We start from the raw sequence: 22,948 nt of genomic DNA, 5'->3' as shown, positions 1-22,948 counted from the left end.
CTAGGTTACTTGAAGTCTCATCCTATTGAACTGCAAAAATTAGTGGATTATTGCAAAGGAGAAACTAGTAGTAAAACTCATCCCAATGTCAATACTACCATTAGTAACGATCAACCTTGTACTAGTTCTTATTCCCTTGTTGATGAAGAACTAGTCCTACCCATGCTATTCAAAGAAGAAGAGTCTTCATTCCTAGCTACCTCTCCTAGCCAAAAACCTAATCCATTGTATGTGTCTTTATATATAAATGGTTACAAGTTGAGTAATTGCATAATTGACTCAAGTGCCTCAAACAATGTCATGCTTGCTACTATTTCCCATACCTTAGGCTTGTCCTCAACTAAGACCTTTGCTCATTATTACTCTTTGGATGCAAAGTGAGCCCCTCTATTAGGTTAAGTAAAGGACACCCAAGTTGCCCTAGCTACACACTCAGCAAAGGGAATGAAATTGACCATCCTTGTACCTAACATCCCTACTAGTTATGGCATGCTATTAAGTAGGATTTTTGTAGGGATATGGGAGATGAAATTAAACTAGATTGGTCTCATGTTGTTATCCCTATTGGCAATAAAAAGATCAAGCTTGAACTTGAGGTTAATACTAAGTTTATTGTCATGAAATCTAATGATCCCAAAGCCCAAATCTCGTACCAAGAAATGGAGTTTGGGAACTACATGATGTTTGCTAACTTCAATTCTCTAGAAGAAGAGTCAGAACCTTCTAGTGATCAAAAGATTTGGACCTTAAAATTTGATGGTAGTTGTGTAACTACTAGATCTAGAGTAGGTGTGGTGCTCATCTCACCTAAGGGAGATGTCACACAACTTGCCTACAAGTTGTAGTTCAAAAACACAAACAATATTGTAGATTATGAATCCTTTCTCTTCGATATCACTACTACAAAATAAAGAGGTGTGGAAATCCTAAAATCCCAAGGTGATGTAGAACTTATAGTGTGGCAACTCTAAAGTCAATATACTGTGAAGAACACGAGACTTCAAAATTATAAGAATAGAATCTGGGTTGAAATAGAAGACCTTGATGCCTTCTCTATACAAGTTGTTCCAATGGAGAAAAATGTAAGGGCGGACATGTTAGCTACCTTTTCATCCCTTTGATAGCTCATCTAGAATTCAAAGATAGAGAATATAAGGTCAAAGTCCTCTTTAGACCTAATGTACCTGACAATATCGAATCATGGCAAGTCTTCACCAATGATAGGTAGATCTAGTATTTCTTAGAAGGAGTTAAGCCTTTCACTAACTAGTTGTTTAAAGGAAGTGAAAGCCCTTGCCATGAGTTATCCCTGGATAGCAAGAAATATCTATAGCTTGGCACAAGGAAACTTTAAGTTAAAAAAATTCCTAGGCATCTAATATCTTTAGAAAAGTTGTTCAATAGACATGATGCATATACTAAAAGATAAAGAGGTAGGAAAGGAGGAACCTCTGGAGATTATGAGGGAATGAATATAAGTAGTAAGTTTAAGCCTAACATGATTAATATTGGTAGTAGTTGTTCTAATGAAGAAAGGATTGGGGCTAAAAGTGTTCTTTCTGAATACCAATATATTTTTGCTTGGGGATATGAGGATTTGAAAAAATTTAGAAATGGTGAGTTTAAGCATGAGATTCCCCTTAAGCCTGAGGTAGTTCCTTTTAGAAAAAAGCAATCCAACTACAATCCAATGATCTCAAGCACCATCTTCATAGAAATTCATAAGATTCTAGAAGTAAGGATCATATATCCTATACACCATTTGACTTGGATAGCTAACATTGTCCCTATCCAAAAAAGAGTGGGGAGATCAGAATCTATGTTGACTTTAGAAACTTGAATCAGGCTTCTCTTAAAGAAAACTATGCTCTCCCTAACATGGATCATCTACTACAGATAGTGGTAGGATTTGAGATGATGTCTATGTTGGATGGTTTCTCTGCCTTCAATCAAATTGAAGTAGACCAAGGTGATCAATTTAAAATAGAATTCACAACTCTTTGGGGAACTTTTTCTTATAATAGAATATTGTTTGGGATAATTAATGTCAGAGCTACTTTTTAGAGGGCCATTAATTCATCCTTTGTAGATCTAAATGATAAAATTATTGTCATCTATATGGATGATTTAACAGTCTTCTCTAAGAAAAGATAAGGTCATTTGAAGGACTTGGAAAAAGTGTTGATGAGATGTAGGGAACGTGGAATCTTCCTTGACCTCAAGAAATCTATTTTTTGTGTTACAATGTTGGATCTATAGTGTCTCAAGAAGGCATTAAGATTGATCCCGATCATGTCAAAGCTATTCAATAGCTGAACTTACCAACAATAAATCCAAAATTAAATCCTTCTTTGGATAGGTAAATTTATTGAGGCATTTTGTTCCTAATTTCTTTGAAATTACCAAGTGTATAATTAACATGATGAAGGGCAGCCAAATATTTAAGTGGAATGACTCTAGAAGGAAGGCCTTTGATGGAATCAAAGCTGTAATTTCCAAGGCCCCTATCCTAGTTCATCTAGATTATACAAAAGAGTTTATTTTATATTGGTATGCATCATCACATACATTATCTGCCATACTCGTGCAAGAAAATAAGGAAGGTATTAAAGCACCTATTTTCTTTATGTGCACCCCTCTCAAGGAGCATGAACTATGTTGTGGTAAGAGCACTTAAAAAATTTAGACTCTATGTTTTACATTCACATTCTATTGTGCATCTTCCTGATTCAGTAGTCAAGAGTATCTTGACTCAGCAAGAGATAGGTTGCAATACCAGAGGAGCCTAGATAGCCAAGGTCCACAAATATGAGATTGAGTTAAAGCCAACGAAAATTGGTCTAAGGAAATGTCACTAGAAAAATAATTGCAAAAAATCAAAAGCCAAAAAAAGAAGAAGAAATCCCAAGATTTTTAATGGAAGCCTCCAAGATCCTTGGTTTTCAAACATTTCTTACTTCCTTACCTATAGCGAATGTCCAAAACGGATTGACATACAAGCAGAGAAAAGATCTTAGAACTAAGTCAAGCAAGTATGTTATTTACGATGATTAATTGTATAAAAGGGGAATTGATGGTACCTTCCTAAGGGGTGTGGATAAACATCAACAAGAGAAGTTGCTCGAAGCATTTCATAATGAAGCTTGTGGTGGGCACTTCTTTTATAGTAATAGCTTATAAAATTATGAGGCAGTGCTATTATTAGTTTGGCATGTTCAAAGATGCCTACAAGTGGGGGTAGCCCAATGTGACAAGTGCAAGATGTTTTCTAGTAAACCTTAGTTGGTCGCCTTACCATTAGAGCTATTGGCACTAAAAATTGCATGGTCAATTATGAACACCATTGAAAAATTGAGCTCTATAAATGCTTTTAAATGCCTATGTACCCAACTGTACCTGTGAGCCCCATGAGGTGTTTAATATTTCTAACACCCTGCACTTAGCTTGTTTGCGTGTTCCATGATGACAAATTGTCATTCTGACTCATTTGGCAAAGTCTTGTTTTGAGAAATTGTCAAACCTACATTTTACATTAAGTGTCAAATAGCGACAGGAAGCTATGTTTGCATCTAAATATCTCACACCCAGAAAGGTTTTGTGACTTTTTGATTTGGGAGTGTCTCATATCCATACCCAAGAACCTATGTTTCATATTTTGAGTCATTTTGAGTCCTTTTGACAAGGTTTTGAATCCCTCAAAGTTGGTAGTTTACTATTTTCATGCTGATGCACTTTGCACACATTTCTAGGAAGCCCTATTTGACATGCCATAACTTTGATCCAGTTGACCAAAATGCTAAAATTCTTTTTTGTTGCATTGTAGACATCAAAGACTTGTTATGTTTCAATTTTAAAGTCTTGACGAGTCTGTTTCATCAGTTTTCAAATGCGATTCAAAATGCAATTTGTAAAGTTTTATTGGTGTCAGAAAGTGTAGATTGTTTGGTACCCCTATTTGGGGTGTCATAACTTGAGATCCATGGTTGGTAAGATCAAATGGATTGTACTCCTATTTTTTCCTCTAAAAATACTTCAAGTGTGTCAGTTTGCAAGCTTTGACGAATCCGTCTGCACACTTTTTCAAGGTCATTCCATTCATTAAAAATGACATTTTACTGGTGTCCACTGTCTTGCAAATCTAGATAGCCAACTTCAGATGCTTGCCAAATTCAACCTATGATTTTTCATGAGCCCAAATCACATTATCATACTCACCTCATGACAGAGAATCAATGCCCTAGTTTTTTTCTTCCTAAGTGTTCATTTGCCCAATTTTCAAAGCCAATTTCGAACCCAGTTTATTGCTTTTTGACATGTTCTTATGCAGGTAATTCTGAAGGGGCAACTTTGATGGTCAATATCTTTTGACCTTGGACTTTTCATTATATGAGATCTGACAGGGTACAAGAATGTGATACAGAGAGTCAGCGTGCTAATTTTCAAAGTCTAGTCAGAGGTTTGGATCAGTTTTCAAGGGCAGTCGACGGACCTCCTGACATCAAATTGATAGATTGCAAAATAGAGATAATATGAGTTTTAAATGATTAGTAAGGAATCAAGTTTGATTTAAATTAGTTTGAGATGATTGGTAGATCAATTTGAGATGTTCAGTTGTTCCAAAAGCAAAAAAAAATTTAGTCGGACCCATTTTGGGGTCTGACTAATTCCATCGGATTCAATCAATGTCAATCTTTGAATTTGCAAATAGAATCATAAAGAATGTTTTGATGTCGATAGAGCTTCTATAACTTAGCAGAATCCCATGGAATTCAAAGATACAACTATTTCTGAGGAAGTGACAAAATATGATAATATATACAAGAATGGGCAAAATATCTCAAGATTTCCATCACTGACAAGTGGATAGGTTTCTAGCATGGAAGCTACAAACAGAGCTCGCTAAGAACATCAAGAGCTCACTCTAGCAAATAGAAACCACAAAGGAGACACCCTCCAGTCAATAGAGGCCCATGCATAAAAGGACACAACTTATTAAAAGGAGGACATTTGTGATGTTTCCAAAGCTTATTCAATTGTATGGAAGCTTGTCTTCAAAGCCTTCTAACTACTTAGAGGAGGAGCACATGAATTCAAAGTTTGAAGATTCTATGACTCTTATATAGAGGAGTAAAGGGTAGACATGTTTAAGAAGATAGTGTTCCTATTGAAGACAATCCATGTCCATGTGTGAAAGAAAGAATCTAGAGAACAATTGAGGGGAGTAAAAAATAGTGAAGTAAGTAATAATATTAACAAGGATGTTGAGCAGTTTCTTCAATCCAAAAATGCTAAGCTGAAAAAATCTATGCAAGAAGCTATTTGAGGGAAAGTGTTTTTAAAAAAAGAAGAATAAGCCGCTATAAACAGAATCGGATAGCCACTCAAAGCCTGCAGACCATAAAATGAAGCACCAGGGGAGATTGTTTTAAAGTGAGGAAGCCGTATTAGAAAATCACACCATTCAAAGTAGAGATACACCTCACGCAAGGAAATGGAGGCGACAGTATATAAAAGCTGCCCAAGTAAAAAGGAACCTGCATGTTGGCAGGAAGAGCCACTTTGTTGGAAAGATAAGCCCCAATCAAAGATAATAATAGGAAAATGCGCCAAACACGAGGGATCTCCATGCCATGAATACAGCTCATGTTCAAAGGGAGAGGAACTCCAGACAGCAACACAAAAGAAAAAGGACTACCCACATGCTTTAATAACAATCCATGGCAGGGGCAAATGGAGGCAACAGCACTGAAACAAAGAGGTGTTTCTGCGTGATTCAAAGAAGGCTTTACGTATTCAAAGGAAATTTGCAACTCCACGCTAGCTCAAAGCAACTCATGCCAAGTCTAAGACCCTACACTTAAAATGGGGACAATCCCATGTTTCTTATAGTAGGGATGTGAGGCTTTAGTCCCACATTACTCGCTAAACAAAATTTCCTTTTGTTTAAATACAGCATTACTAATACAATAAGATGTCTCAAGAAAAAGGTTTTTGGAAGCCAAGGTTGCACGCGGGTCCTAGCCAGTTGTATGATGATGTCAAAATGATGAGACAAATTTTTAAACAAAGATTCATTCTCGATGACATGGTGCCAATAATCAGAACGCTCCAGATTTTGACACATGTTGAGATTGATGATTTTTACAAAATCGCAAGATCAAGTTGCTCGCCCGTTAAGTAATGCAAGATTGCAAAAATCTTCCACATGGCAGCGAGGGTCCCGACATGTGATGATGTGGCACCTAGATCTAGATGCAACACGATGATGACAAGTGGCAAGATTGGGCGGTGGGCGCACACCTGCAAAAAGAAGTTGCAATGTCAATAAAAAATGTGGGAAAGCAGATAAATGACACATGGCATGGGTCCCATGGCGCTAATGTGGAAAATGATGCAGAGGGCTTAGCGAATCATGAACTGACATGTGGTAGCTAGTCAAAGTTAGTTGACCCTAGATTAGAAGGATAAGGAAAGATTGAGAGTAATAAAAAATAGTAATATTTTATTATTTTCAAAAAAGCATGAGGTCATGTCATTTTAAATTTAAAAGGTTTTAATGCTAAAGATAAACTTTAGAACTTTTAAATTTTTTGAAATTTAAAATGTCAATGAAGCAAACCTAACTTTTATAGCCAGAGGACATTTTTGAAATGGAGATTCTGGGTGTTTCCGAAAGGAAAAGTATGCCTTATCATATACTGTCAAAATTGTGAGAATCTAAATTTTTTGATTCTGGGGTTTTTTTTTGCACAGGATTTCATTAGTCCATGATATAGGTCAATTTGTGATTCTAGGGGCATTGGTAACAAAAAGGGCAGATTTGATTATTGAGCATGTAAATTAGTTACAGGGCAGTTTTGAAGGCTTGGTAAAGCCTGATTGTGGAGAAAACAAGCATAAAAAAGTTAAAGAGAGAAGTTGTTTAGTTGCAGAAGATTGAATTTCAAGTGGACACCTATCGATTGCAGATTCAATCCAGGAATTCATCTTCATCCTATATTATTCTTTCTTTCTTCTATTGTAAGGGTTCCAGTTTTTGTTACTGAGAAACCAATAGGTTCAAGTTCTGGGGAGAAAATTGGCACATTACTGTGATACCAAGGTTTTGGATCTAGTTCTTGATGCATTCCCATGACTGTGACCACATTCTTTAGCATTTCTTTGTTGTATTGAGCAGCATGTATGTTTTATGTAGATAGTTATGTTCTATTAGGTGATCTATGAGTTTTTTTTGTACATCTTTCATGTATTTGATTTCAAGGAAAACAAATAAAGTGCAGCAAAGGGTTTCAAATTCAATCTGAATCTTGTCTCCTGTTCATGGATGTGTAATTTCTTCTAATTTGTGAACCAAGAGCATGAATTAGGTTGCATTTTGTTTTGGAATGTATGTGGTTAAAATGTCTTGTAGATGGAACAAAGAGCCATGTAATTTCTTGGTGTTTATCACAGGGTTTGCAGATTTCATGATGGGATAATTGAGTATGAAATTCAAATTTGAAGCAAATATCTATTCACAAGGTGAAGGATAGATCAGGGATCTAGATGTAGTAATATGTCTAAGATTTCCAGAAGATGTATGGTTATAATTCATTTAATTTCCCAATAGATAAGGCACTAATCAAAGATAGGATCACTAGATTTTGTTGCTTATATTTGGGTCTTGCTAATATCAACATTATTAATCAAATGCTTTTCCCTTTCATGTTGAAGAGCTATAATAGAATGCCCTCACTTAGCTTATGAGATTCCTAGATCTACATTTAGCTACTATAGATTGATGTTATTTCATGAGTTATCAGGAGAAATAAGGGTTTTATTTGCTTCATATTAGATTCAGTGTATGCTTTGATAACTGGTACCATATAAAGAATTTGTAGGTCCACCCGCCTAAGTTTTTGCAGAGCCTGAAGAAGAAGAAGGGTCTAGCCTTATAGTTGGCTTGGTGTTTGAAGTAACATGTTGAAAATGGGAGTTAACTACACCTAGATGTGTTTTGTTCTCATTACAGTAATTAAAAATCAGTAACGTTTTCAAACACCAACAAAATGGTGACTCTATTGGGGAAATAAGATGGCAATCCATTTTGTTGAAAGGACAAGAGTCTTTGGTGTTCATTGAAAATTTTAGTCCTATTTTTAGTTGGGTTTTGCCCATTTGAGTCACCAACAAAATGGCAACTCTACTGGGGAGTTGCATATAGAAAGAACCGAAATCTCTGCCATGAAAAAGATTGGATAAAGCAAATCTAGAGCAAGATGTGTTCCTTTTCCTTACTGAAGTTTCATGTTCCCCAATTGAGCTTTATTCATGGACAACAGTATGTTGTGAAATTGGATGAAAATTGTGTGCTATGACTGTTATAGGTCTATCTTTAATCAGTTCAATTTGCAAGTGTTGTTGAAAAAGTTTCAGAGTCAAGAAATGATTTATAAAGTGTTTTTTCTTTTCAAGGTGTTAATGATCTGCAAGTTTCTCTTACATTGAAAGTCTGGTTCAGATTTTTCAAGTGACAAATTATGTTTTATTTCTCACCAAGTGTGAGTGGCAACTCTCAAATCTCTATACCAATTTGTTCCTAGTTGATCTCATTGCAAAATTTTGAAGAACTTTCAGTTGTATGGGCAAATCTAAAATTGTTGATAGATCTTGGAAAGGAAGTTTTAAATTCTTGATAAGTTTTTAAGTGTTGTTTGCAATCTACTATTATAAAGAAATTGAAGTGTAAAAAGTGAATCACAGTAGTGATCTCTTTATCCTCTTTAAAGGAGGTGGTGACTCTACAAAGTTTGATCAGTGGTGTAAAGGAATTTTAGTCTTGCACTTGTGCCAAATCAGCAAATTGAAGTTCAACATCAGCATTTGAGGTATTTTGATTTTCATGCTTCTTTTCATGGAAGTCAAGTGTTTAAAAAGTTGCCTCTATTAAGTGATTTTCAGCACTAGAAAGAAGAGGTAGAATTTTTGTTCTATAATGGAGTCAGATCTCAGATTTGAGATTAGTTTGCCAAATTCTGAGAGTTTAGAAACTGTGAATGATAACATTGCTATGTTGAATAGACTAGTCTACAAAAGGATTGTCAATCTTATAAGAATTCAAGTAGGAAGTACTCAAGGTTTAAGTGCCAAACAATGTTAGTTAAGGCTTAAATCAGTAATCAATAAGATGCCTTTTCATTGTAGACCTAAGGAATCTTCCCTACCTATTATCTTCCTTGATGTTCTAGTACCTGATTCAGTCAATTAGCCAGTACCTATAAGGTTACAAATAATTTTGCAAATTGAAAGGTTCATTCAGGAGATGGAAAGCGGTGATTATAGATTTCATGTTATGTCTTCTTATGATAATGAGTGTGCTGAAAGTCAAGGTAGTAATGAATACAATGAGTCCGTAGAGCAAGATAATCTGTCTTTCGAATGTGAAGAGAAGGATTCAAATACAAGTGAATTGGGTAATTGCAATCAGCATAAGGAAGATGGATATGAAAGTGAAAATAAATTTTGTTACAGCAAATATGAAGTTGAAGAAATTTGTAACAGCAGTAAGGGGAATGATTGCTATGATAAGAATGAATGTTGTAACAATTTTGATTTTCCAGATTGTTATACTAATGATCTTTCTATTGTAAATTCTTCATGCCATCCAGATGATAATCATAGTCGGGAGAATGTTTGTGAGGCAGTCTTCTTGAACTCTAATGAAATCTCTGTTTTGTTGGCTCATTATTTTGAAAAGCAAGTATTTCTAAGGATCTTCATATTTTCTGTCATAATGTTTATTCATTCAGTCAAGCTACTTCCCCAAAGTTTGATGTAGAAAGAGATGTGGAATCTGAACAATCCTTATCAGATTTTGGAGGTGTAAATGACAATACCTCAAATGTCTTTACACATGACGATTTGTTGAATGCTAATTATGTTAGTGAAGGGAAGTTTAATGCTGTTTCAAATTCTTTTCATGCTAGTTATGCTACAATAAGTTTTGATATTTCATATGGTGAAGTGGAAAACAGTGAGTGTTGTCAATCTGATTATAGATTTTCTTTATATGCTAATAGGTCTTGTAAAGATGAGTTCAAGGTTTATTCTGACATTCAGTTTGATGAAGAAAATGATTGTGATCAGGATAGTTTACATCAGCACTTTCAAAATGAATTTTCATGTATAGTGACTAATCAAGGTTTTGAGCGTGAAGAGATTTCAGTGAAAGATGAATCTGATTTAGTGAATGATACGACTATAACTAGGCAACAATCAGATTCCAAACACTCTTTGCAGTCGGAGACATGAGGTGAGTTGCAAGTTTTTGGCATTTGCAACTTGGTGAATGATGTAGATTATGAAGTTTTTGTGTTTCCAATTAGAATGCATGAATCATCGTTGGATTTTGATTCTTAGTTCAGTTTGTGTAATCATGAGCATGCTAATGCTTTTTCTCATAGTGAGCATGAAGATGAAATAGTCTTTGAATTTTATATGCACTGTGAGAATGAAGGAAGTTGTTTTGTTTTGCCAAGTAATTTGTTTCAATATGTTAATCTGATTGGTGAAACAAGAAAGAATGAGAATCACAATTTACCTCATGAAGACGTAAATGAAAATCAAGTATATGACAGAGGTAAAAGTTTTTGCTAAGTTCGGGGGCACTGTTTGTACATAGTAGAGTAGTTTCCTATTTTCAATAAAGCTGTTTGAGAGAAGTTTCGAAGTTAGGTGTGTGGTCTGCTTCTCCCAGAGATCTGAAATCTTTCCATGCCTGCAAGGGGCATGCATCCCTAGATAGAGCCACTGTTGGCACTAAAAATTGCATGGTCAATTATGAACACCACTAAAAAATTGAGGCCTATAAATGCTTTTAAATGCCTGTGTACCCAGCTGTACTTGTGAGCCCCATGAGGTGTTTAATGTTTCTAACACCTTGCACTCAGCCTGTCTGCACGTTCCATGATGATAAACTATCATTCTGAGTCATTTGGCAAAGTCGTGTCTTGAGAAATTGTCAAATTTGCATTTTACCCTAAGTGTCAAATAGCAACAAGAGGCTGTGTTTGCATCTGAATATCTCGCACCTAGAAAGGTTTTGTGACTTTTTGCTTTGGGAGTGTCTAATATCCATACCCAAGAACCTATGTTTCAGATTTTGAGTCGTTTTGAGTCCGTTTGACTAGGTTTTTAATCCCTCAAAGTTGGTAGTTTACTGTTTTCATGCTGATGCACTTTGCACACATTTCTAGGAAGTCCTATTTGACGTGCTATAACTTTGACCCAGTTGACCAAAATGCTAAAATTCTTTTTTTGTTGCATTTTAGATGTTAGAGACTTATTATGTTTCAATTTTCAAGTCTTGATGAGCCTGTTTCATCAGTTTTCAAATGCGATTCAAAACGCAATTTCTAAAGTTTTACTAGTGTCAGCAAGTGCAGATTGTTTGGTACCCCTGTTCGGGGTGTCATAACTTGAGAACCTTGGTTGTTAAGATCAAATGGATTGTACCCCTATGTTGTCCTCTGAAAATACTTCAAGTGTGTCAGTTTGCAAGCTTTGACAAATTCGTTTGCACACTTTTTAAGGTCATTCCATTCGTAAAAAATAACATTTTACTAGTGTCCACTATCCTGCAAATCCAGATAGCCAAATTTAGATGCTTGCCAAATTTGACCTGTGATTTTTCATGAGCCCAAATCACACAATCATACTCACCTCATGATAGAGAATCAATGCCCCAGTTTTTGTCTTCCTAATTTTTGAAGCCAATTCCGAACCTAGTTTATTGCTTTTTGACATGTTCTTGTATAGGTAATTCTGAAGGGGTGACTTTGATGGTCAATATCTTTTGACCCTAGATTCATCATTAGACAAGATCTAACAGGGTGCAAGAATGTGATACAGAGAGTCAGTGTGCTAATTTTCAAAGTCTAGTCAGAGGTTTGGATCAGTTCTCAAGGGCAGTCGACAGAACTCTTGACATCAAATTGATAGATTGCAAAACAAAGTTAATATGAGTTTTAAATGATTAGTCAGGAATCAAGTTTTAATTTAATTAGTTTGAGATGATTGGTAGATCAATTTGAGATGTTCAGTTGTTCCAAAAGCAAAAAAAAATTAGCCGAACCCATTTTGGGGTCCGACTAATTCCATCGGATTCAATCAATGTCAATCTTTGAAGTTGCAAATAGAATCATAACGAATGTTTTGATGCCGATAAAGCTTCTATAACTGAGCAGACTCCCATGGAATTCAAAGATACAACTATTTCTGAGGAAGTGACAAAATATGATAATATATACAAGAATGGGCAAAATATCTCAAGATTTCCATCACTAACAAGTGGATAGGTTTCTAGCATGGAAGCTACAAACAAAGCTGGCTAAGAACATCAAGAGCTCACTCCAGCAAATAGAAACCACAAAGGGGATGCCTAACAGTCAATAGAGGCCCACGCATAAAAGGACACAACTTCTTAAAAGGAGGACATTTGTGATGTTTCCAAAGCTTATTCAATTGTATGGAAGCTTGTCTTTAGAGCCTTTTAACTGCTTAGAGGAGGAGCACGTGAATTCAAAGTTTGAAGATTCTATGACTCTTATACAGAGGAGTAAAGGGTAGATGTGTTTAAGAAGATAGTGTTCCTATTGAAGACAAGCCATGTCCATGTGTGAAAGAAAGAATCCAGAGAACAATTGAGGGGAGTAAAAAATAGTGAAGTAAGTAATAATATTAACAAGGACATTGAGCAGTTTCTTCAATCCAAAAATGCTAAGCTGAAAAAATCTACACAAGAAGCTATTTGAGGGAAAGTGTTTTTTATAAAAGAAGAAGAAGCCACTATAAATAGAACTGGACAGCCACCCAAAGCTTGCAGACCATAAAATGAAGCAACAGGGGAGACATTTTTAAAGTGAGGAAGTCGTCTTAGAAAATCACACCATTCAAAGCAGAGATACACCTCACGCAAGGAAATGGAGGCGATAGTATATAAAAGCTGCCCAAGTAAAAAGGAACCCACATGTTGGAGGGAAAAGCCACTTTGTTGGAAAGATAAGCCGCAGTCAAAGATAATAACAGGAAAATGTGCCAAACATGAGGGATCTCCACTCCATGAATACAGCTCACGTTCAGAGGGAGAGGAACTCCAGATAGTGACACAAAAGAAAAAGGGCTACCCACATCCTTTAATAACAATCCACAGTAGGGACAAATGGAGGCAACAGCGCTGAAACAAAGAGGCGTTTCTATGTGATTCAAAGAAGGCTTTACGCATTCAAAGGAAATCTGCAACTCCACACTAGCTCAAAGCAACTCATGCCAAGTCTGAGACCCTACGCTTGAAATGGGGATGATCCTATGTTTCTTATAGTAGGGATGTGAGGCTTTAGTCCCACATTACTTGCTAAACGAAATTTCCTTTTGTTTAAATACAACATTACTAATACAATAAGATGTCTCAAGAAAAATTCTTTTGCAAGCCCAGGTTGCGTGCGAGTCCTAGCCAGTTGTATGATGACATCAAAATGACGAGACAAATTTTTAAACAAAGATTCATTCCCGATGACATGGTGCCAAAAATTAGAACGCTCTAGATTTCAACACATGTCGAGATCGATGATTTTCGCAAAACTGCAAGATCAAGTTGCTTGCCCGTTAAGTAATGTGGGATTGCAAAAATTTGCCACATGGCAGCGAGGGTCCCAACATGTGATGATGTGGCACCCAGATCTAGATGCAACACGATGATGACAAGTGGCAAGATAGGGTGGTGGGCGCACATCTGCAAAAAGAAGTTGCAAGGTTGATAAAAAATGCAGGAAAGCAGATAAATGACATGTGGTGTGGGTCCCGTGGTGTTGATGTGCCAAATGATGCAGAGGGCTCAGCGAATTATGAACTGACACGTGGCAGCTGGTCAAAGTTAGTTGACCCCAGATTGGAAGGATAAGGAAAGATTGAGAGTAATAAAAAATAATAATATTTTATTATTTCCAAAAAAGCATGAGGTCATGTCATTTTTAATTTAAAAGGTTTTAATGCTAAAGTTAAACTTTAGAACTTTTAAATTTTTTGAAATTTAAAATGTCAATGAAGCAGACTTGACTTTTATAGCCAGAGGACGTTTTTCAAATGGAGATTCTGGGTGTTTCCGAAAGGAAAAGTATGCCTTATCATATACTGTCAGAATCATGAGAATCTGAATTTTTTGATTCTGGGGTTTGTTTTTGCACAGGATTTCATCAGTTCATGATATAGGTCAATTTTTGATTCTAGGAGCATTGGTAACAGAAAGGGCAGATTTGATTATTGAGCATCTAAATCAGTTATAGGGCAGTTTTGAAGGCTTGGTAAAGCCTGATTGTGGAGAAAACAAGCATAAAAAAGTTGAAGAGAGAAGTTGTTTAGTTGTAGAAGATTTAATTTCAAGTGGACACATGTCGATTGCATATTGAATCTCGGAATTCATCTTTGTCCTATATTATTCTTTCTTTCTTCCATTGCAAGGGTTCCAGTTTTTGTTACTGAGAAACTAGTAGGTTCCAGTTCTAGGGAGAAAATTGGCACATTACTATGATACCAAAGTTTTGGATCCAGTTCTTGGTGCATTCTCATGACTATGACCACATTCTTCAGCATTTCTCTATTGTATTGAGTAGCATGTATGTTTTATGCAGATAGTTCTGTTCTGTTAGGTGATCTATGAGTTATTTTCTGTACATCTTTCATGTATTTGATTTCAAGGAAAACAAATAAAGTGCAGCAAAGGGTTCAAATTCAATCTGAATCTTGTCTCATATTCATGGATGTGTAATTTCTTCTAATTTGTGAACCAAGAGCATGAATTAGGTTGCATTTCATTTTGGAATGTATGTGGTTAAAATGTCTTGCAGATGGAACAAAGAGCCATGTAATTGCTTGGTGTTTATCACAGAGTTTGCAGATTTCATGATGGGATAATTTGAGTATGAGATTCAAATCTAAAGCAGATGTATATTCACAAGGTGAAGGATAGATCAAGTATCTGGATGTAGTAATATGTCTAAGATTTTCAAAAGATGTATGGTTATAATTCATTTAATTGCCCAATAGATAAGGCACTGATCAGGGATAGGATCACTAGATTTTTTTGCTTATATTTCGGTCTTTCTGGTATCAACATTATTAATCAAACACTTTTCCCTTTCATGTTGAAGAGCTATAATAGAATGCCCTCACTCAACTTATGATATTCCTAGATCTGCATTCAGCTACTATAGATTGATGTTATTTCATGAGTTATCAAGAGAAATAAGGGTTTTATCTACTTCATATTACATTCAGTGTATTCTTTGATAACTGGTACCATATAAAGAATCTGTAGGTCCACCTGCCTAGGTTTTGTAGAGCCTAAAGAAGAAGAAGGGTCTAGCCTTATAGTTGGCTTGGTGTCTAAAGTGACATGTTGAAAATGGGAGTTAGCTGCCCCTAGATGTGTTTTGTTCTCATCAAGGTAATTGAAAATCGGTAATGTTTTCAAACACCAACAAGAGCTAGTAATGATAGAGGGCCCCTTTCAATAGTAGGGAATTTACTTTATTGGTCCAATTAATCCCTCCTCCTCTTCTAGTCATTTATACATTATAACTACTATAGACTACTTTACTAAGTGAGTGGAAGCAAAACCTACCAAGAGGAACTACCTCTAAAGTCATCTATGAATTTATCAAGGAAAACATCCTCATAAGATTTGGTGTCCCATTGAAGCTAGTCATGGACAATGCTACATATGTTTCTTCAATGGAGATTGTGGAGTTGTACTATGACAACAATATTCATCTGATTCATTCTTCAAACTATTTCCCCCAATGGAATGGCCAAGAAGAATCAAGCAACAAAAATTTGATCAATATTATGAAGAAGCTTGTCTCTGATACTCAGAAGGATTGGCACAAAAGACTACATGAAGCTCTCTAGGCAGATAGGATAACACCTAAGAAGGCCATTGGTATTTCACCATTTGAATTACTTTATGGAATTAAGGCTAACTTTCCTCTTCCACTGGAACTATCTGTTTGCAACTTGCAATGAGTGATTGAGGATCCAGTATTCTAAAATTGTCTCAAAAAGGACAAATTTTACTTGACCAATTTGGAGGAAGAGCATGATAAATTGGTTGATCATATCATTGAACATCAAAAGCATGTGAAGAGTTTCTTTGAAAAGAAAGCAAGGTCAAGAAGGTTTATGAAAGATGATCTAATCTTGTTATGGGATAAGAGACATGAACCCAAAGGTATGCACCATAAGTTTGGTTCTCTTTAGAAAGGCCCTTTCAAAATTGTGCAAGTGAATCAAAAAGAAAATCTTTTATTTTGGTCTATCCTATTAGAGAGGTTCTGTCATTTTCCTACTATGGTCAAGACCTGAAGCTTTATTAGATTTTCAATTTAGAGCAAGTAACACTTGCAACTAGAGTTAATCTAGGTAGGTTTTCCATTTTTTTGTGTTCCTTGTTTTGTTTCCTACTTTCATAGTCTAGTGTTCCTTCCTGTTGTATGCTTAGTGTAGTGGTCTCCCACTTTAGTTTTTCATTCTAGCTGGGTGAAACCAAAGATGCTAGGTTTCCCACTTCCCCTTATGCCTCCATGTGGGATTCTTATCATTCCACTACAATAAAGTCTTAGTTGATCTGGGTTTAGGCGGTTATTGTCTAAGTGTCTTCTCGATGAGAATAAAGTCCTACTGGTTCTACATCTTTATCACTACTCAAGTAAGCATGTTTCCTATACATTTCAGTGTATTCTGCTGGTTATCCATCTTTGGAAAACTTCATTAAACAAGAATCTAAAGGATGGACTAACAATGGCATCTCTAGATATATGTCCAATCGATTCATGAAAGAAGACCAAAAGAAGAAGAGATGTAAAGCTAAGAAACTCTCAGATCAAAGATCCAAATTTAGAATTTCATGTTGACAATTGTTCATCCTCTAGAAGTGAGTTTTTTCTAAGGTGTTTATGAAGCTAAGATGACTCATGCTCTATTCAGAAGATTTCATGTGTTCAGTGGGACCTAGGCACACTATTATGAAGAAGTTAACCCAGGCCCTTGATATGCATCACTAAATGAGGAATCCATAGTCAGCAATTCATTTTGAGGATATATAAGGAGAAGTGGCAAAGGTATAGGAAATTTTTTTGAAAGGCTTCTCTCTTTAGAAAGTAGAGGTCTCTAGGGTGCTTTTCCATCTAATAGAAGCAAACAAGGCCTCCTTTTCTAAAAGATGAGGTAATCAATTCTAAGAAATGCATATAAGGATATTCTGCAAAGATGCCAAAAAGATGCTTTTGGTGAAGTCATTTGCAACCCTCCACCCTTGATTAGAAAGGAAATCAAGTATTCATGATTGAGGTAGAGAATCCATTTCGTGGCTTCCCCAAAATTAAGTTGTAAACTAAGAAAGAAAGCCTTATGAGGAAAAGATGGAAATGAAGTGCCCAAGGTGCCAAAGGAGTATTGCTCATGTTGCAATCGCAAATCAAAGAAAAAAGCAAGCTTGCACAAAGATAAGTATAAGATCTCCTTCCCCACACATAGGAAGTTGTGGTGAGAACTCTTGTTTTGGATTTGTAAGTAAAGAAGGGAATTTCCATTAGCCACAATTCAACTGATTCGGTAAATGGTTGATCTTGCTACTATTGGAGATTTAAAGTGAATGATATGATTGTCGAATTTATGAATCTTCATATGGGTGAAAATGGAAAGTTTTAACCATCAAATTTATTATAGATCTTATTGTTACGGTTGTTAGTTGTGATTTATTTCATTCGTGTGGTGCCAACATTTGGATTCCCACATCTATATGATTGGATTTTCCCAAGCATAGTTCTCCATTGTTTTGATGGTGATTTATCAAGTAGTTTATCCCCTTTATGAAAGTGTAAGTTAATGGAAATTAGAGTATTAGGATATGATCATTTGATTGTTCTAGAAAGTGGATTCAAGAGTTTCTCAAATACATAATTCAAGTTTTATGATTTAGGCAATCTGCATAGAAGGCATAACTATCAACCAACTTACCCAATAACCCAAAAATTGAAGGAAAGCAAATTAGTTGAAGCTACCAGATTCTCCATGGTCATGCAACCACCAAAACTGGTAAAGGAATGTACCAAAAATTACAATCTAGAGATAAAGAAAATATTGCTACCTGATCAATCCATTCTTCTATTTATAAACAAAGCATTGATGTGGTCTACATTTGGCACTCTAGCAAAAGAGGAATATTGTGATATCGACTTCTCCTCCTCTACATCAATGTTCAACAAAAAGAAGACTTTAAGAAGAGAAGACATGCAAAAAACTTGGTTCCAGACACCTCATTCCAAAAAGAGTGGAAACAATTTTTAAAAAGAGATTGTGGACATCTTGGCACTATTGTTGAAATTGAAAGGAAGGGATGAAATCTTAGATTTCATCAAAGACTACTTCTTCTTGGTGCATTCTATATGTGCTAGCAGACTGCAGATCAATTGGGTTGAGATTATGTGAAAAGCTTGCTTCTTGGCTAGGTTTGGCCCAGGCATTTCGGCAATTCTATATGTCTTCATACCTAATATAAGCCTTAGCCACATACCACCTTTGGTTGGTTCTTCCCAGTATCAAAGACTATGATGAAAATATGAAGGTGTATGAGTTCTATCGCCACCTACAACTGCAAAGTAGCTTCGAAGGATATGTAAAGGTTAATGATGCCTTTACAATGAGGTTGTGTTAGAAATTCCAAGGGTGCCCTAGGCATAGGTTCTCACCTGAGGCTATATTGGTTGTGAGCCGATTCGGATGTTGTTTCATCCAGTTCTTGTCTTTTTCTTACCTGATGCCCAAAACCTAGTTAAAATATTTGAAAGTGAGATTAATCTAATTGATTATGAGGTAATAAGGCCTTAGTATGACCCAGTGAATTTTGTGAGAGATTGTTTGAAGCTTGCGTATGCTCACAGACATGTCCTAGACATTAAAGACCACTGGGTTGGATGTTATGATGAATATCAAACCAAGGAGAGGTATTGGTTCAGGTTAACAGCCAAATAAATTTAATTATATAATGATACTTTTCATTATTCTGATCTTGCAAATGATGGCTCCTACATGCATCCCTCAAGCTACAAGTAAGTCAAGAAGACTCACATTGTGTTAAGTTCGCCTGAGGTTCCTATTGTCGACATAATGGAGGTTCTAATGTGTGGGATCATCAAAAGGATGTACAAGTGGGTGGAATGAACTAGAATGAAGAAGAAAAGAATTGGAAGTGCAAGCTCTATTAGTGGAGTAGCTTTTGGAATGGCTCAATCAACTACTGCCACATCCATGACTATTGCTACTTCAACATTAGTTGGTCCAACACAATCTATCAATGGAGGAGGAGACCAACCTCCTGAAAAGAATATCCAAGTCACTCCAACCTGTGTAGGAGAATCTCTCCTAGAAACATGAAAATTTGGGAATGACAAGAAGAAAAAAGAGAAGGAGCAGGACAAGTCAATGACCAAGCCTCACTCCCTCGTGCAAGCCATCAACCTTGGTGGTGATAACAAACCCTTGGATGGTCAAGAGAAAGATGCATCTCATCAAGGTGATACTTTAGTCCTCTCATTCACCATGGTAATTGCCTTTCCTACTACCACCTAGAGAAAGGAGACACCCCAAGTGGTGAGGAAGCTCTTCGATCCTATAGCCTATAGTCAGCAATCAATGTCCTTTCAATTGAGTCATGGTTGGAAGAGACTATTGATCGAAAGAAGAGGTGTGAGGAAGTTGCCCCATCCAAAGACCTCATTGTACAAGCAACTTCTTCTCAACCACTATCAAAGAAGGAGAAGAAGCATAAGACTATAGCGGCATTGGCTACTAATTCTTCTACTAGTTATCTATAGTAGAATTTGCAGAACCTGAAAAGTAGGGGAAGTTTCATGATCTGACTACGAGTGATATCCAAATCAGAACTATTAACATAGGTAATATTGTGCATGATTCCATGGTCAACATATGGAAATCAACAAATGAGAAAATCAAGGATAGACTAGAAGAATTGAGGTTAGAGGAAGAGGTACTAAAGGCCTCAAATAAAGAGTTGATGGATTACATTAAGGTTGCACTTGGAAGCACCTCTACAAGTACATTTGACCTAAGTGCATAGGAGAACAAGAGTCTACTACTAAAACTACAGTAGGAGAGGCAATTTGGTCAAATTGGTCATGCTTGGATTGATCAAATGAAGCCCCAAGGTCCTCTTCTCATTGAGAACCTTGGAAACCTAAGTTTAGACACTGATAAATTGAGAGAAGCAATGTCCAACAATCAAACCTCAATGTACAAAGCATCAGTGGATCTGACAGAGAAATTGGCCTTGTTCTAGGAGGTAATTGATATAAAAACCAATGTTGCCATAACCCGTGGGATTCTCAAAATAGGCCAAGAAGAAATCACCACAATTCATAATTGAGAGCTCAATGAGGTATGAAAATGAGCTAAAAGATGTACATGATTTATTGTAGAAAGTCATGGATAAGATATTTGAAAATCTAAAGGTGTTGCATGTTGAATCATATGTCACCTATAATGGTCGATTGGTTGACATTGAGTGAATGAAAGCTGAATTTATAGCTTTTGTAGAAGAAGCTACCATTTCATCAAGCTTCTAGATGTCAAAATTCCAAGAGCTCTTAATTGCAGATTCCATTCTAAGGTGTGCATCAAAAAAACTCCAATAAAAGATCTCCAAATTTGAAGAGTTGACAAAGATGCATGATTACTAGATGATTTGAGTTAATAACATTCTCATCCCAGGTGTCGATGAGCTCAACAATGTAATTGATGCAATGAAGACATACAGGGCTAAGGTTGTGACCCCAAAGAAAAATTGATACTCTAACACTCTCTTTTACAAGTGTCACCTCTTCTCTTTCTCAATTGCAAATATCGTAGCCATCTTTGATATTCTTCTCATAGGCTTGGACTTTGTAACGGATGACGACTCCGTTAATCCTATTTTTAGCTTTTGCTTATTTATAGTTTCTCTATAATGTAATCATCAAATGTAACTAGCCATTCCTAACAAGGGCCTATAAGTGTAACTTTTTGATAAGATAATAAGATTGACAAATTATTTTATGGGCAAACCCCTATAGCTAGGACTACTGTGTGAGAATCTACGGGTGCATCTTGAATTTGGTGTTCATCTAGTTTTTGTATGGTGCCTAGGATGAAATGTGTTAATGAAAACTAAGAGATTGCAAATAAACTTGGTATTATTTCTTTTGTTCAGTGGGTTGTAAGCTTTACTTTCTTCGTTACAATAGTATCGTATTCCCCTAATCTGTACATGTTAGTTCATATGCATTTCGTTGTTGTATAAGAAGCCTAGGACTTGGTTAATGAAAGCAACTGAGTAGGAAACAATTCAAGTATTGTCAAGTTTATCATACTTTCTCTTCTTACACAATGAGCATTAGTAGATAGTCATGCATTGTTATAATCTTGCTTCAAGGGTAAAATAGATTGCATTTTAGGTGTTAGATGAGCTTAACAATGACTTACATGCATTCATGTTTGTGGAGTTTGTGAGTTATAATTTGAAGTTAGCCTAGATTGTTTAAAGTGTTAAGCAATTAGGTTGTACCTCTTTTTCTCTCTGGTTAAGAGCATACCTCAAAGTTATTTGATCTACTAAAAACAAATTCCTTACGAATCTTTGCACCACAAGGGAGTTGTACCTTTCAATTTAGGGGTCTCTGATAGATTAATATGTTGGTCCATTATCTCATTAACTATTGTGTTTTCCACCACTTGGGGCACATTAAGAGTTAAGGTATAAACCAAAACCTACGAAAGACAAACTATTAACCAATAGAATGAAACTATCAAGGAATCAAATGATATAGTATTCCATACCACAAGGTATATTCTTGATAAACATCGGATTACAAGTAAATGCATTCAATATACTAATGTTTGTTAAGGAATTGTAAGGTATTCTAAAGGTTCTTAATGGGTCTTGATGTGTCCTCATTGATTGCAATAGAACCTAAGTAGTACAAGAACCACCTAGATCATACTAGGACACTACCTAGATAAGAGTTTGCACATGTCAATATCCCTTTTTTGTGAAGGAGGGTGTTAAGGTGGAGACCTTAGAATCTATAAAATTGTTGACTCTAGAGAATCTAGTTATGAATTATGTTAAGAATGAAACTATAAAGAAATTTTGTGATATAGTAATCCCTAGTGCAAGGTATATTCTCGATGAACATGGGGTTGTAGCTATATATATTCAATATACTAATGTGTAGTAGAGGGTCCTCAAGTGTTCTAAAGGTTTATAATAGGTCCTATGGTTTCCTAATGGCTCTTAAGGTATCTCTCTCTTACCACCTCCTGCCCCTCCCCACCCACCTTCTCACTCTTCATCTCTCCCTCCCTTAAGCCTTTTTGCAATGCATTGTATAGCGTGTACACTATATAATGCATTGTATTTTGAGGTTACACCAAATGCCATCTCAAAAAAACATTTGCATTTATATAGTGTGTACAATACTCTCTCTACACACCTTTAAATGCATTAAAATTCACCATGCCTAAGGCTTGGATTTTCCTTAGAGATCCAACCCAAATGCTTGGAGGATTCAAGAAGGTTTGAGACAATTTTTCTAGTGATGATACAAAAAAAATTGCATCTTTTTTGTGTGCCTTTTGTCAAGGTTTCTCATGGTTTAATAATGATAAATTCAAATGACACGATATGATAGATCTCTTTGTTAGCAATCTAACCATATAATTTATTTTGAGTTCTAACTTGTTAGGCATTTGATCTCTAACTTCTTTTGAATGTGTGTTTGATCTTTATCAAAACCAATGTGTAGTATTTTGGGCTTACATATTGGCTAGTTCATCAAATTTTAGCAACAAGATTGGTTTTTAG

This window comes from Cupressus sempervirens, chromosome 4 (assembly GCF_028749045.1).
Source record: "Cupressus sempervirens isolate cs-2001-9-10 chromosome 4, ASM2874904v1, whole genome shotgun sequence".
NCBI lineage: Eukaryota > Viridiplantae > Streptophyta > Pinopsida > Cupressales > Cupressaceae > Cupressus > Cupressus sempervirens.
The sequence above is the reverse complement of the archived record's forward strand: the minus strand, read 5'-3'. Positions refer to the sequence as shown.